This window comes from Rhipicephalus microplus, chromosome 2, assembly GCF_043290135.1.
Source record: "Rhipicephalus microplus isolate Deutch F79 chromosome 2, USDA_Rmic, whole genome shotgun sequence".
In the NCBI taxonomy this organism is placed as follows: Eukaryota; Metazoa; Arthropoda; class Arachnida; order Ixodida; family Ixodidae; genus Rhipicephalus; species Rhipicephalus microplus.
The window spans coordinates 215,648,347-215,665,783 of record NC_134701.1 but is presented as its reverse complement, the minus strand read 5'-3'; positions in this window follow the sequence as shown (position 1 = coordinate 215,665,783).

Genomic DNA, 17,437 nt, shown 5'->3' with positions numbered 1-17,437 from the left:
ATCATTGCTGGTATGCGACATGACTTCATGTCTCAAGAACGTCAAATCACGGCGTATACAAACGAGAACTTTGCTCGTGCGTTGATCACTGTGGGACCAAATCTGGATATATCCAGATATACGAAAAGTTGAAACCATATTCGGTTCACATATAACGATAACAGGAAATTGATATTTAAAAACCCATTGTCTGAAGTCTGACAGACGGCCACGTAGGCCACGAGCATTCCATTGCATAACAAGCAACTGGCGCATGCGTTCTTCGAACATCATGGCCATGTTCACTTACTGAAGAACCAGTAGAAGAGGCTCCAAAACCTCAAGTAGCTGCACAGTCGCCTTAGCAGCGGGAGTGTTTAGGCTGCTGAGGATCTTGCGCATCGAACCCATAAAATTTTTAAGCATAGCCTTGACATCTACGTTGTCCATCTTCTTGTTTTCTTCATTGGGGGTAGGGCCACGATGTGATGACGGCGCTACCGTAGGTCTTGACGGTAGTGAAGGCCACTGAGTCTCCGACGTGGTGAGAGCCAATGACTGGTTACATTGTACTTGCGTGGACTGTCTCGGCATTTAAAAATCTTTATCCTCCTTTCTGGCCTACAAAAGCAAGCTAGGAGGTGGTGAAGGCACAGTTTTGTGTGTCGAATTCGATAAGCTATGAGCACTGCTGCTTCGTTTGCACCGGTGTCGCGAACGATGTTTACGGCGCCGTACAGCCCTTGCAGCTTCTCTGTGAGTGGAGTGGCCTCGAACCATCTTCTTCAGGATACTAATTTCATTCCTCATTTTGGGACATTCCTTTGATGTTGCGTCGTGGGCGCCTGAGCAGTTTGAGCATTTGGCCACAGCATTACAGTTATCACCACCATGAAGGCCACCGCAATGCTTTCAGGTTACTGCACCCTTGCAAACTTCACTAACGTGCCCAAATTTCATGCATTTATGACAATGCAGAGGTTGTCGTACATAAGGACGTACCGAGTGCCTCACGTACCCAACTTTTACATGTGTGGGTAGCGTCTTCGGCTGGAACATTACTTTAACACATCGCGTGCGTCCGAAGCGGTGGAAACCAAGCACGGGAGCCGACGATGACAGCAGTTTCTCGAGACTTGAGTCTGTTATCTCCTCATCCACATCGTATATAACTCCTGTTGTCATTTCTTCGTCGTACGCGGAGAATGCGCGAGCCGGAATGTTTCCTATTCGAAGAATCGCTTTCAGCGTGCCCAATTAGGCCTTCGTAGTGACCTACATGGACAGTATGTTCTTTCTAGTATTTATGCGTATTTCTACGACTTTCCTTGGAGCGATGAGCTCAAAGTACTCCGACAGGCTCTGCCTATTTAGAGAGTTCAAGATGCCTGTCTTCAATGTCGGCACATACGAAATGGTGTACGACCGCATGCTGCTCGCTTTTGTCTGTGCTTGCCGGCAAGTCGGCGATGTACGGCTGATTTTCCTCTTCAGGTGTCGGCTTGGTACGACCACGTAGTCACTGTTTGAAGCCATATCTTCAACTGAGGAGTCATCATAATTGTCAACGTAGACCACGCTTGGACCGTGGTGAGAACTTGCGTCAGACGCACTATGATGTGGTCGGCCTGGTCCCGGTTGCTGGATGAAATTTTGATCCCCCATTTTAAGGGGGAACGTCCCTCCGAGGTGTGTCGATTATTGAAAAATCTTGGTAAAAAAATTAGAAAACTCATAGAGCTCGAAGCAGAGGCTGTTCTCTGTCACAACTTCTTCCTGGGACATCGGTATATATAATAGACACCCTGAGCTAAAGACAGCGTTACTGACTGCGCAGAGTGAGGAATCGTCTAAGTCAAACGAAAGTGGGGAGAGAGATACTTGCTAGGCTGGGCTTTCCGCCATACCCCAGAACCTGGACGAGGTTCTTGTAGAAATCCCGGATCCCGTCCGCAGCAAGATCTCGATCTCACCGCTGCCCAAGAACATGGACGTAAAAACAAACAGAAAGCGCAGAGAGGAGAGAGAGTGATGGCTTCGAAAAACATTCAAAAACAAATCAAATGTTTTGTATGTGGACGCTTCGAGGTACAATTTTAAACGGTCAGTTGCATCAGTACTTAGCAATGACAACTGCATGGTGACATGTGCATCGCTGTACACGTCCTCGATCGCCAAGGCGGAATGCTTTGCCATTGCCCTTGCAGTCCAAGCGCAGGAACAGAGAGGTGAACTGCAGACAACTATCATTTCCGACTCGCAGGAAGCGTGCTGCTTCTTTTTAAGAGGCCGCCTTCCGATGAAAATAAGCAAATTCTTAGGCGGGAGATTGACGAACAAATACAGGCTGATCTGGTGTTCAGGACACGCAGGCCTGGAGGGGAACGAAAGTGCCGACGCTTGTGCTCGAGGGCTCACGAACCGAGCAGAGCTTTGACAGGACATTCAATCCTTTGAAACACTCCAGGAGGAAGCTATAGAGGAGGATAATGACCCATTCAGAATGGCCCTCGCGAAATTCTTGCTAACCAGTGAGACATGCGAGAAAAATACAGCGCCCCCACAAATCATTAGAAGGGGAGGACGCGATTGACCTCCACTGAATTCTAACGGGAGTCTTTCCCAATCTTCAAAGATTACACACAATTTTTCCAACGCTGTATGGGCATGCGTGTCCGTGGTGTGGTGGCTCGCCATCGCTCTACCACATTTCGTGGGGATGCTTAAAACAACCACCAAATTAAACACCTTTTTAGGTCACTACAAGCTTTGTAATACTTTTGAGCAGTGGGAGGCACAGCTCGCCAGCTCTGACCCAGAGGTGCAGCTTGCACTTCTGCGTCACCTCAGGCAGGCAGCGGCAGCCAGTGGAGGCCTAGACTTGGGTTCCACCGAGCAAGCTCATGACCCCCTCCGAAACCCTTGCAAATAAAGTTTTTTCTTCCTTTTTCTTCTTTACTGTGACGCCAGGCGCGACCGGCGCGACCAGCGTCCGTCGGCGCATCCCAGTGGCAACCGGCGCAAAATGCGACATGCTGCATTTCACGCCTAAGACGTTACTTAGGCAGCACCGCGTCTGCCTCTATTCGTGACGGAAGGAAGCCGTGTGCGCGCGCTCAAACGCGCATGTGTGAAAACAACGCAGCGCGGCGCGCGCCTCCGAGTACATGGCATGCCGATCCAAAATGAAGGTCAGTGGGCAGATCCACCGATCTCTACTAAGGGCGTATCGGTGCCTGGCGTGGCATCGCCGGCGTGACGCGATAAAACGAACGCTGGCGCGCACGAGTGCCGGCTCACGTCGAAGTGTATCAGCGTCTTGAGTGTGGCGTGCATTATAGTTCGTACATAGTACGCATCTCATGATTATAATGTTTGCACCAGTCACATAGCTTCGCCATCAATTCACGAGACGTAATACCAAATTTCGGCATATGCGAAGGTATCGAAACGGCCACGAGTGCATGATGAACGTAGCATGTAGCCATGTTGTTACATAACACGCATCTCATGATTATCATGTTTGCACCAGTCGCATACCTTCGTCATCCATTTACGCCCTGTAATACCGAATTCGGTATATGCAAAGCTAGCGGAATGGCTGCGAGCGTATCATGAAAGTGGCATGCAGTCATGTTGTAATATGACACGTATGTCATGATTTTCATGTTAGGGTCTATCGCTTGTGTTCACCATGCAATCATGCCATACCATTTCAGTTTTGCAACATGTTATAAGAATGAACCCACCGCAAGAGCTGCAAAATCACGAAATGTATATCATGACATTCATGACATACTTATTATGGTTTTCATGTTATGACTAGTCAAATATGTTCTTCATAATGTCACGTTACGCCATACCAAGTGTGGTATTGACACCATTATTGAAACGGCCGGGAGAGTTAAAAGTCGTAGGTGGCTACATAGATAGATAGATAGATAGACAGATAGATAGATAGAAAAATAGATAGATAGATAGATAGATAGATAGATAGATAGATAGATAGATAGATAGATAGATAGATAGATAGATAGATAGATAGATAGATAGATAGATCTCTAAGTCGCCGAAGTTCGCCAAGAAATGCTTCGCATTTAAAACTCAAGTCAATGTTGACTATTTGTCTTCTGTTCTGTCTTGTTTTTTCCCCCTATCAGCCTAACTAACCAACGTAACTTGTATCATCGCCACATTTTAGGGTACACGTAGATTAACAGCTTCGTTCAACATTGAGACCCCTAAATATTTTCGATGACCCTCAACCATAGGCTTCTGTATCTCTTCTCGCCCCGACAACGGGCTCCAGACCTTTCATCGATCAGCGCTAACTAGCAAAAGTTTGTTGAAAGTGCCTCACCTACTGTGCACGTGCCGTTCTAGGTGGTAATTTCACTATTTGTTCTTTGTTATGTCGTCATAATTTTTATCTTTACACGTTGGAATGAGTAGTCGATTAGAATGAGAAAAAAAAATCATTTGTCTTCATAATTCAAATCATGTGAGGCGATGCAACATAGTAGTGTATTCTGAATGTTGATTATCTCCGCTATCATAGCTAAGAGAAAAAGTTACGAGATTTTCTCTTGCCTTAACAAAATCGTGAACAGCCGCCTGCTTCTAGGTGGCAATTAGTACCTCGCGATGCGTTTCAATCAGAACGTCAGACGTGAACTCAACATAAAGACCCTCTTCTCGTTGTAGTTGTTGTTGATTCCAATGGTAAGCATCGAGGCGCATTCTGGTTCGCTTTTGTTACGCACGGCCCGGCGGGTTGCAGTGTTTTAAAAGAGGCTTCTTGAAGAGCTCATCGCTAAACTAAAATGATCGTCCAGCCGCAGCCATGATCTATACATAGTCGTGGGAGTAAATTCGTGGTGAGTGACACGGGAATGGTGCGTACGGACCACGACGACCACTCCTGCGCGATGATGTGGAAGATGTGGAAGTCATGCAACCTGGCAATGTGTGAGCGGCAGATTCAGTCAGGTTTAAACAAGGTCTCCAAATGGGCAGCTGAAAAGAGATTCCGACTGAAGCCACAAAAAAGCACGTGTGTCTTGTTCTCCCGAAAGAGAGGCATGCACTCAGAACCCGACATTGAACTTAACGGTCAACGTCTGTCTGTTAATGCGGATCATCAATTTTTAGGCTTAATCTTGGACAACTAGTTGACCATCGTACCGCACATCAAGTATTTAAAAACAAAATGTTTAAAAGCCATGATTGTTCTAAAAGTGTTGTCACGTACTACGTGGGGTAGTGACAGGCAATGTCTCATGAACCTGTATAGAAGCCACATTCGCACCCGCGTAGATTATTGGGCCGTTGTTTATCACTCTGCGACTCAAAGTGCTTTGAAGATGCTGGACCCCGTGCAACATTTGGGCATCCGCCTTTCTACGGGTGCATTTCGCACCAGCACTGTAGAAAGCCTTTACGTTGAGTCAAATGAGTGGTCGCTTCATCTGCAGAGAACTTACATGTCCTTTGTATATTTCCTTAAGGTGAAAGCAGACAAGAAGCACCCCTCATACTCCACTATTAATGATTTGTCAAGCTTCATTGTGTTTCAAAACAGGCCTTCGATGAGGCCGCCCTACTTAGTTCGCCTCGCCGGTCTATCTGAGAAAACTGGTGTCTCACTGGAACACAGTTTATTGGCTCCTGTAGCATACTCGCCACCTTGACAGTGGCAGACTATAGAATGCGATGTGTCTTTCCGAGAAATTACAAAACATGCGCCCATTGTTCATATCCGAACATACTTCCTGGAACAACAACACAAATACACACGTCCTGAATTCTTTACAGATGCATCTAAGTCTATCTCCTATGTGTCTTCCGCTGCTGACGGCCCATCCTTTTCGGATACTGGCCCTCTACATTCAGATACAAGTATCTTCACAGCGGAAGCTTATGCTATACTTGTGGCCGCTAAACACATCAAACAACTACAACTACAGAAAGCAGTGATTTATACGGACTTTATAAGTGTGGTAACGGCTCTGCACACTCTTAGAAAACAAAAAAAAACACTGTCCTCGTCTCACTTTACTTCAATTTATGCACACTCTACACACTCAAACAACATGCTGTAGTGTTCTGGGTGCGAGGGCACCGTGAGATCCAAGGCAACGTGATGGCAGATCAGCTTGCTGCATCCATTCACGAAAGCACTGCCACTACACCCATATCAATCCCGGCCCTTGATCATAAGCCGTCTCTCAAACGAAAGCTAAGGAACTACTGGCAGAGCAAGTGGGATAGACACACACAAAACAAACTACACATTATTAAGCCACACCTTGGCCATTGGCCGCCAGTATCAAAATCACGTCATACAGAGGTAACACTAACGAGGCTCAGGATAGGACACACAAACACGAGACCCTCATATCTTTTGTATGGTGTCGATCCATCATTGTGTGACAGATGTGGTGAAGCACTAACAGTTCTTCACATTTTAATTCAGTGCAAACAATTAGACACTCTAAGAAAACAACACTTTCTATTACCCTACCGACAACAAATGCCTCTACACCCTGCAATATTCGTCGGTAGGGAAACACTGTTCACTAATTAATTGGTGCTAGCCTTTTTTAAGAGATGTTCGCTTTTATCATGTCATTTACCCAGGCATTGCATAACGCGACCTCTCAAGAGAGGTTGCTGCTGCAGTGACTACATTGAAAAGCACTTGCCTCGCAGCCCTTGGACACAAGGGCGCTGATGAGGCACTTGTGCTAGTGCCAAATATTTTTACACATGTTTTTATGATCAAAACCTTTTGTCACCAGTTTTTACCATACATATCATGCCATCATGCCACTGTAATGATTTTAATACTTATGTGTTTACCCTCATTATAGCGAGGAATTTTGACGCCCCTATACAGCCACGCAACATATCATTGTCCACATCTCTAGTCATTGAAATGGCGCTCTTTGGCCATCAATTGGCCCTTGCGCCATAAAGCACCACACATCATCATCATAATTGATCAACGCCTCTGTAAAGACAAGATATGTCTTCCGCTAGATGGACATAATTGTCCATTTATAGAGCTGTTTGAAAGTTCCTGTGTGTTTTTAGCGGCGATGGCTGCACTGTCCCGGCCTTTTTCGACGTAGTTTGATGGCCTCCCAAATGCGTCTACAAATCACCGAATGAGCTTCTTTTGTCGTGACACCTGTTGAACAAAATTACTTAAGCAGACTCCTTCCACTACATGGCATTTATGTAGTATTTTTTCCCGAAGCAGCTGCAAGTAACTTTGTGGCTTTGTGGTAGGATACCTGTTTGCGACGTGAACAACCCGGGTTTAATCCTCAATGGGACCGATAATTGTATCACCTAATTTTATTTTTTTTCTTGATTTTTCGCTCACAGATTATTTTTCGCACACAACCAATGTTGTCGACGCCGACGGTGGATTTTCTGCGACACGAGCTCGCTAAAGCTATCACGTTAATAATGCGGAGAACACTAAACTGATCATGTATAAATAATTACCGTGCTGTTAAACACTTACAGGACGCTTAGAACAAAGATAAGAAACAGCTGACATTAAGCTGACATTAAGCTGTTGTCCTTTCGCTGTTTTCTTTGATATTTGTTCCAAACGTACATGCGTAAGTTTGAGCGGGCTTTTGTTTTTGGTGACGCAGCTTGCCTAAATATGCTAAGGGTGTCACCACTTCTGATTTGTCGACAAACGCTGTCAGAACTGAACTGCCTGAAATGAACAGCAGTAAAAGCAAGAAAAAATTTAGATGTTTCGAATAATGTGCGTGCCAGACTCTATTTCCGATCTTTCAATATTTGCCGAGTGAACGAATCTTTCGCAATCTCGTACTACAGCCGGCAATCACCCTCTGCTCTCACGTCTGCAGTTCAGTGGCAGAGTGGGCTGAAGAAATCAAGGACTTCATCATCACCGCCATCAATAAAGCCTAGGAACCATGACAGTGAAGACATCGTACAAGAGATTCCGAGCGTGAAAGACTTCAACGTTATCTACGTGAGATCCATCGTCTTCCAATTCTGAAAACACAGGTCATTAGTGTAAGCACTTCCTCCCGAAAATGACATTCTTGCCTTTAAGTCACAGGCATACAATCTATTTTCTTTAGTTGGCGTGGAAGCAAGAATAGCATGACGAGAAAAAACTATTTTAGTGAGCTTTGATTCCTACTTTCCTAGTTCTTTTTTCTTTCTTGATGTGATGTGAGGAAATGTTGGCGCATCAATAGGGCGCCGGCTTCTCCTTATCGCTTAAAAGTGTCTAACAACAAAGTTGTACTTATGGCATGTGAGTGGGCTCTAATTGTGGAATAGAACTATTATAAGGTTTGTGGCGAAATGTGTATATATAATGGTGGGAGACTGAAGATCACGCCGATCAGCGGATCTCACGCTAGAGTAACAATCATTCAAGGAGCATCATCATCATCATCATCATTAGTCTGCCATGACGTTAGCATGAGCTGCCTGGGTGGTACCCCCACTCCGAGAAAAGCCAGCCGTGCCGTTGCCGAAGGTTCGTGTTCCTGGGACAAGTGTCCACCCGGCGTTGGCTCGTTCCGCAGTCGTTCAGCCACGCCCTCGGCAGGTCCTGTGAAGGGTGACGCCTCATACACTGCAGTGCTTGGCCTCCCTTTTAAATACTGCATTCGTACCTGTCCCGACAAAGTCGTCATATGGTTAAGCGTGACATGAGAGTGCCATGGCTACGACGACAGATGTGACCCAATAGACGACTGACCAGAGCGTGTTTTGTTAGTGTGTGCTTGTATAACGTGTCCGTCCGTTTCGTCCCTGGTCCATACTAAAGCCTCTAAATGTGCATTAGTTCAAGCTTGTGTGTAAGACGTCTGAGCCCACATCATCATCATAGTCGAACGGTGGGTTCCCTGTTGGAGAACAAATACCGACTCTACACATGAAAAAAAAAAACAATTTAGGATCACACCTCTCGAAGGTAGATCCCTAAAGGCAGCTAAATACATAGTGAAGACTGCCTGGTTACACTGTGCTGCAATAGGAATTGTTATCACAGCCATTGTTATTATCCTCAGCATGATAAATGAATAAAATGGCACCCGCTAATGAGTAGCGAACTTTTCAACTCGAGAGCTTCAAAAAAGAAAAAAAAAATCCTCCCGTTACTGGCGATAGTCGTAAATTCACGACATACCGAGAAACTTCGAGCAAGAAAGTCACGAAATGTGTGCCGTCTTTAATGCTAGCTGTCAAGTACTCATGGGAAACCTAGCTTTCAGCATGAAAAACCTAGCGCTGTCTCGTATGACGCAACCGATTCTTTTGTAGCTGATAGCGGAAAGGGCGAAGCGCGTTCAAGTTCTCTCACTTCTTGGTTCTCTCTCGTATGATATGGGTATGGTTTGGGAATGCCTGGTTGTTATTTCATCTTTATTATTTTTATACATTGAATGAAGAAGAAGCGTTGTCTTCAACAAGTGGTGAGGCGCTGATGTTGAGTAGTGCCCCACTACTAGTTGAAGGTACTGCTGATTCTATCGTATATACACACTAAACGAAAATGACCTAAAATAACTTCGAAAAGTTTTCTTTCTTTTTTTTTTTGAGATCCTCCTGTTTTTTTTTGTTTTCTTTTTCGTTCACAGAATGCTGTTCTCGCTTGTTGTGCTTATGGTGCCCCCAGTTCCAGTGAAAGTGCGCTGACTCGAGGTCAGTCCTGAGGCACGTCGATGCCAAAAAAAAAAAAGATCTGTGGTCCTCGCGTACCTTTAGGATTCACTGAGAGCGTCACGATGGGGGTATGGGGCGAAATCCACCGAAGCAGCTGCACCTTGCAGTCACGTGGTAATAAACTCTGAAACGCAGGTTAAAAATCACGTGACAGAAAACTCCCTACGTGGTAAAACTGGATTTTGACATCCTTTTACTACTTGCCTGAGAGGTGGTGGTAAAACTATGTCATGTACCATCTTTTACTCCTACACGAGGTAGTAATTTCAAACGCAAGAGAGTTTTCAGAGGTCATGAGCCGCGAAAACCCGAAACTCGGATAGTTTTTGCTTACAGTGTAAGTACTCGAGTCAAGACGCGTAAAGTCAAAAGAAAGCCAAGACGCTCTTGACTGAATTCTAAACCCAGGATCTAGTGCCTACATACTCGGGGTGGCCAGTGAATGGTTGTGTAGAGTGAGCAGTCGGTTTTAGGAGTGAAGGTCTTTTTTGCCTTTGTCTCGCGTCAGGCGTAATCGGCAATCTCACCCGAACAGTATAACGGATGGCGCTGTCTCATGCAATTACATACAACTGGCGCGGTCTGATGAAAATACATACAACTGATGATGAGAGAATATGTTATAGATGGCGCTGTACAGCTACTCTCCTAGTGGCTGCTGCGCGGGCTGTGCCAACACCGACTAAATTCCAAGGCCGAAAGGCTGCCGCAGTGACGTCAGATGGTGGAGGCCCAGGTACGCCGCGAACGCCGCGGAAAGCCGGTGTTTCGTTCGCGTTTTAGGAGAACAAACGCTCCTGCTCTCGCAGCTGCTGCGGCTTGATTGGGCCGAATAAAAGATGTGGAAAAAAAATTCTTACTGAGCATGCTCAGTTGGGTAACTGGGCCTCCAACCTCTGACGTCACTGCGGCAGCCTTTCGGCTTTGGAATTTAGTCGGTGTTGGCTGTGCATGGGTGCGCGGGGAGCGAGTGCCTCTTCAAGTTTCTTGGATAGTCACCGTACGTGTCGGATTGTTGGTAGGACACTCACGAAGTGGAGCGGCGGGCGCTGATGATCACGGTGGCTGCTGCTTGACAGCAGACAGACAGACGAACGGACGCAAGGACGGATGCTTTGCCCCACTCATAATCATTCACTCCGTGGCTAAGCTGTGATTTTTTTTACTGGCAGACGCTGCCTGCATCGGCCTTTTGATGAAACAGAAAAAAAAGAAGAGGGGGAGGCGACAGTTGTCACTAAATGTAAGCGTGCGGCATGAGGCGCCTGACGCGAATATGCGCAGTGGGTGTGTCGACGACACCGCCGACACCAGATTTGCGAATAGGTGCGACTAGAAAATGCTGCAAATTTAAAATTTTATTTCGATAGCAATTATGTGGAAACTTTCGGATGCATTTATACACTGGCGTCAGCGTCGGCGTTACATTAGTATATATATATATATATATATATATATATATATATATATATATATATATATATATATATATATATATATATATATATATATATATATATATATATATATATATTTATATATATATATATATATATATATATATGTGTGTGTGTGTGTGTGTGTGTGTGTGAAAAAATTGGTAGATCCCACGTACCGTGGGAATCGACTATATGCGAAGCACAAAGGGGGAAGGTTTATATGTAACTTCGATTTTAGCACAACATTATCAGGTGGAGGTATATTATGCCGTATATGACTTCAATATCATGATTATCATGTTTGCACCAGTCGCATGCCTTCGTCATGCATTCACGTACCGTAATACCAAATTTGCAATATGTGCAGCTAGAGAAACGGACGCAAGCGTACTATGAGCGTAGCATGTAGTAGAGTTTTACATGACACGCATGCCATAACTATCGTGCTTGGATATGTCACTTAAATTCGTCGTACATTTGCATCACGTAGTACCAAATTTGGCATAAGTGGAACTAGTGAAACAGCCGCGAGCACGCTATGAGCGTAACATGTAGTTATGTTTTTTCTTGGCACTCATATTCTGATTATCATGTTTGGACGTGTCATTTACCTTCGTCGCCTATATTCACTTCACGTGATATAAATTTGGTATATGATGATGAAGATGACGGCCTAAACAAATCGCTCTCACCCACTCTGGGAGATTGGCCAAGAAACGATTATTTAATAGTAGATCATATATTACGTTTATATCTAATTATTTTTTCAAATAAAAGGTTACAAGAAATAAATTTTACTAATTTAGAGATTTGCAATCAAAACCGCCTTGATTCGATTAAGAATCTTTGAACCACAGAGCAGATTTGGAGATAGCGAAACGGCCGCGAGCGCATCATGATACAAGGACCCAATACACTCCGACGTAAAGTTGACGCGCGCGCAATCTGGGTGCAGCGACGCTACGCTAGCAAAACGCAAGCACTGTATAGTCTGACAGTAGGCGCGACAGGCACGACCAGCGTCCGTTGACACGGCCAGGCGGCAGCCGGCGCGAAATGCGACATGCTGCATTTCACCCCGATGACGTTACCCAGACAGCACTGCGTCTGCCTCTCTTTGTGACGAAGGGACGCTTGGAGCGCTCAAATGCGAATGCGTCAAAGGAACCCAGCGCAGCGCGTGCCTGCGATTATATGGCAGGGCAATCGGCGCCTGGCATGGCATCGCTGGCGCTACGCGACAAAACGAACGCCGGCGCGCACGCGGGACGTGTCACGTCAAAGTTTATTGGCACCTTGAGTGTTTCATGTAGTCATATTCATATATGAGACGCATCCCAATGATTGATTGCCCCGCCGTGGTGGTCTAGTGGCTAAGGTACTCGGCTGCTGACCCGCAGGTCGCGGGTTCAAATCCCGGCTGTGGCGGCTGCATTTCCGATGGAGGCGGAAATGTCGAGGCCCGTGTGCTCAGATTTCGGTGCACGTTAAAGAACCCCAGATGGTCAAAATTTCCGGAGCCCTCCACTACGGCGTCTCTCATAATCATATGGTGGTTTTTGGACGTTAAACCCCACAAATCAATCAATCAAATCAATGATTGATTGATATGTGGAGTTTAACTTCCCCAAAACCGCCGTATGATTATGAGAGACGCCGTAGTGGAGGGCTTCGGAAATTTAGACCACCTGAGGTTCATTAACGTGCACCCCAATCTGGGGACACGAGCCCGCAGCATTTCCACCACCACAGGCGCATTTCACGATTATTATATTTGCACCAGTCACCTACCTTCGTCATTCATTGGTGTCACGTTATACCAAATTTTCTTTATGTGAAAAGCTAGAAAAACGGCCGCAAGCGCATCATCAGTGTGGCTTGTATTCAAGTTGTTACACGACACGTATGTCGTGATTATCATGTTCGGACGTGTCATTTACCTATGTCGTCCGTTCGCGTCGCGTAATACCAAGATTGGTACATGTGAAGCTAGCTAAACGGCCGTGAGCGCATCATGAGCGAAGCGCGTAGTCATGTTGTTACTTGACATGCATCTCATAATTATCGTGCTTGCACCGGTCACATACCTTCTTCATCCATTCATGTCCCGTAATACTTAACTTGATATAGTTGAAGCTAGCGAAACAGCCGCGACAGTATCATGAGCGTGGCATGTAGTCAAGATTTCAATGCGAAGCATTTCATGGCGGACTTCGACGACTTAGAGCGTATCTATCTATCTATCTATCTATCTATCTATCTATCTATCTATCTATCTATCTATCTATATATATATCTATCTATCTATCTATCTATCTATCTATCTATTTATCTATCTATCTATCTATCTATCTATCTATCTATCTATCTATCTATCTATCTATCTATCTAGCCGCTTACGATTTTTAGCTCTCCTGGCCGTTTGGATAATGGTATCAATTCCAAACTTGCTATGATGTAGCATCAGTGTATTTCGAACATAAATGACCAGTCATAACATAAAACTCATGATAAGTCATGTAAAAATCATAAGTAAAAATCAGAAATCCCATGATTTACATGTCATAGTTTTGCTGCTTTTGTGGTGGTGTGACATGATTGCATGGCGAACACAAGCGACAGACCCTAACATGAAAATAATGTTATGTGTGTCATGTAACAACATGACTAAATGGCAAACTCATGATGTGCTTGCGGCTGTTTCGCTAGCTTTACATATATAAAATTTCGTATATAGCGGGACGTGAATGAATGACGAAGGTTGTTGACTGGTGCAAACATGATAATCATGAGATGCGTGTCATGTAGCAACATGACTGCATGCCATGCTCATGATGCACTCGCGGCTGTTTCGCTAGCTTCACATGTAGCGAATTCGGTATTACGGGACGTGAATGAATGACGAAGGTATGTGAGTGGTGCAAACATGATAATCATGAGATGCGTTACATGTAAAAACATGACTACATGCCACAGTCAAGGCGCCAGTACACTTCAACGTGACAGGTCACGCGTGCGCACCAGCGTTCATTTCGTCGCGTCACGCCGGCGTAGCCACGCCTGGCGCCAGTCCTGCCATATACTCGTAGGCGCGTGCCGCGCTGCGTTGCCTTAACGCATGCGCCTGTCAGCGCGTCCGGCGGTTGTGGTGGTAGTGGTGGTGGTAAAAAACATTTATTTCAGAAAAAGTCTACTAGAGAGTGCCGACGTGGCCCATCGGCGTGCTAGAGTGGCAAGACCCTATTCCGGGACGCCAGTGGAGCTGGAAGCTGCCCGCGCGCGCTCCACAAAGGAGCGTTGTGCAGCCAAGGTAGAGCAGCCGAGCAGGTGCTCCTACCAAGCCTCTCTAGTTGGGATAGGAAAAGGGGATGAGAAAGGGACGGGATTAACTGGGCACGATGCTACGACGTGATATGTGTCGGCGAGGACATGACAGGTCGAGCAGGTGCCATTGATTTCCGGCAAAAAGTGCCTGGCGACCGCCGGACTGATAAAGGTGTTCGTCTGCAGGCGGCGTAGCAGTCGTTCGTCCGCTTTCTCCAAACCGCGTGCGGGGTCCGGGTAGAGGCGGCGCGAAGCCCGGTAATAAGCCAAAATTTCGCGAAAGCGCGTCAGGTTGGTATTGCCAGATTCCGTCTCGGGACGTGGAGGGGCAACGGCCCGGACAGGAGAAGCGCGGGCAGTGGCATTTGCCGCCTCGTTGCCGGGCAGGCCCGAGTGGCCTGGGGTCCAGACTATACGAATGGGATGAGGGTTAAAGCGCCAAGAGGCTGCCTGTAGTAGGCTAGCCGCCAGCGGGGCAATGGAACCCTGAAGGTACTGAGAACAGGCTGAGCGCGAGTCCGTCAGGATGGTGCGTGAAGCAGGGTGAGAGGCGGCAAAAGCTATGGCAACCTCTTCAGCGTGCGTTACTGTGTCTGCTCGAAAGGAGAGGCCATCTACGTGTTTGCCCTCTGTAATCACGGCAGCCGTGAAGTGACCCGAGGGGGAGGGACCCGAGACGTCCACGTAGAAAACACCAGGACGATCGGAGTGTCGCGTATGAAGGGCCGCGGCGCGTGCTAGTCTACGGCCAGGATGGAGGTCGGGGTTCATATTACGGGGTAGAGGTTCCACCCATAGCTTTTGACGCCAGAGCTCTGGTACCGGCTCCAGAGGGTCTTGGTCAGATATCGCGTTAAGGCCAAGTCTGTGTAGAAGACGGCGCCCTGAAGGCGTCTGCGACAGTCGATTGATTTGGTTAACGCGATGAGCTTCGCGCATCTCTGCAAAGGTGTTGTGTACCCCCAGAGCCGTGAATCGGCTGTTGGAAGTTGCAATAGGTAGGTCCAGAGCGCGTTTGTATACTGAACGAAGAAGGACGTCCAGCTGGTGCTCGTGTCGACGACGCAGGCGAAGATAAGGCAAGGCGTAGAGGACGCGACTGGTCACAAACGCGTGGGCCAATCGGAGGGACTGAGACCCGCGGAGGCCGCCGCGCTTGGTAGACACTCGCCGTATCATGCGGCTCACCTGTTCGCTGGTGCGTCTGAGGCCTGCTATTGTGCCCTTTGGATCCAAAGACGATGTGAGGTGAAGGCCAAGAACCCGAATATTTTGCACTGACGGGACGGGCCCGGACGGAAGAAAAATTTGAGGCGGCGGTAGCGGAGAGACTGAAAGAAGAGCCGATTTAGCTGGAGAGCACTCCAGGCCGCATGAACCTGCGTAGGTGTCCACCAGAAGGGCAGCCTTTTGCAGGCGTTCTTCGATTTGCGCAAAGGAGCCGGTGTTGGTCCAGATTGTGATATCGTCCGCATATAGTGCGTGTTGTATTCCCTCGACCTCGCTTAGAAGAGAGGGGAGGTTCATCATCGCCAGGTTAAAAAGCAGAGGAGACAGGACTGCCCCTTGAGGTGTACCCCGCGTGCCTAATAAGTAAGGGCCGTGTTCGGTAGAATTAAGGCGAATGAAGGCGGTGCGATGTGATAGAAAGGCGCGAATGTAGTTGAAAGTCTTCTGCCCGCAGTTTGTGGTAGACAGGTTAGTGAGTATAGTGCTGTGTTTGACGTTGTCGAACGCCCCGCGGAGATCGAGAGCGAGCACGGCTTTATCGTTATGGCGCATAGTAGTCGGCTCTATGATATCGTGTTGAAGCTGGAGCAGGACGTCCTGCGCCGACAGATGTGGGCGAAAGCCAAACATCGTGTCGGCAAAGGTCCTCCTGGCCTCCAAGTAGGTGGAAAGGCGTTCGCGAACCATGGTTTCCATGAGTTTGCCTGCGCAAGACGTAAGTGAGATGGGTCTCAGGGCCTCAATACTAATGGACTTTTCCGATTTGTGAATGAATGTCACGACCGATGTGGTCCATTCCGTTGGAAGCGGAGAACCGTCCCATATCGAATTTATAAGGTGGAGTAGCGAGAGGTGTGCTTGGTCGGGAAGATTTGCCAGGAGCGATACTGTGATTCCGTCGCGACCAGGGGCCGTGCCCCGTCGCATTTTCGTGAGTGCAAATTGTAAATCAGAAAGTGTGTGTGGGGCGTCGAGGTCGGTGTTCGGGGCGCCGGAATACGTATATGCTGGGCCTGCGGGATCAATTGTGCGGCAGATGTAGCGGTCACAAAGTTCTCGCGCGAGTTCATCCGTAGTGCCCTGAAAGGCATGCAGAACACGGTGGAGCTGGCGTTGCGTTTCTCCCCTGGTGGTGGAGGGATCGAGAAGGCTTCTAAAGAGTCGCCACGCACTCTTAGAGCTCATCTGCTTTGCAGCCTTCGAACAGGTGTCTGCCCAGTTAGCATCGGAAAGTTGTGCGGAGTATGCGGCCGCCTCTGCAGTGAGCGCCTCAATGCGAGCGCGAAGTTTCCGATTAAGTTTGTTGCGTTTCCAGCGCCTTATGAGCCCGCGGCGAGCGTGCCAAAGATGTAGGAGGTGTGGATCGATTTCAGGAGTCAAATTAGAGGTTGCAAGGGTGCGAGTGTTCACTTGTTTCATATGAAGAGCGTATGATGCCCACGCTGCATATTCGGTCGAGGAGAGACCGGCGGGGAATGGTTGCATTCTGAACCGAGTCCAATCGGTGAGACGGGCTTGGCCCCAGTGTTGGCGCATTTTCTGCCGCGGTGTGAACGAAATGCGGAGTAAAAAGTGATCGCTGCCTAGCTAGGGTTTCGCCTAAATTCTCCCATGTAGCATCGCGGATGTGACGGGTGAGGGAGAGGTCGGGGCATGTGTCTCGCGTGACCGAGTTGCCGGAACGTGTGGGTTGTGCCGGATCGGTAAGAAGCGTCAGGCTCAGCGAGGAA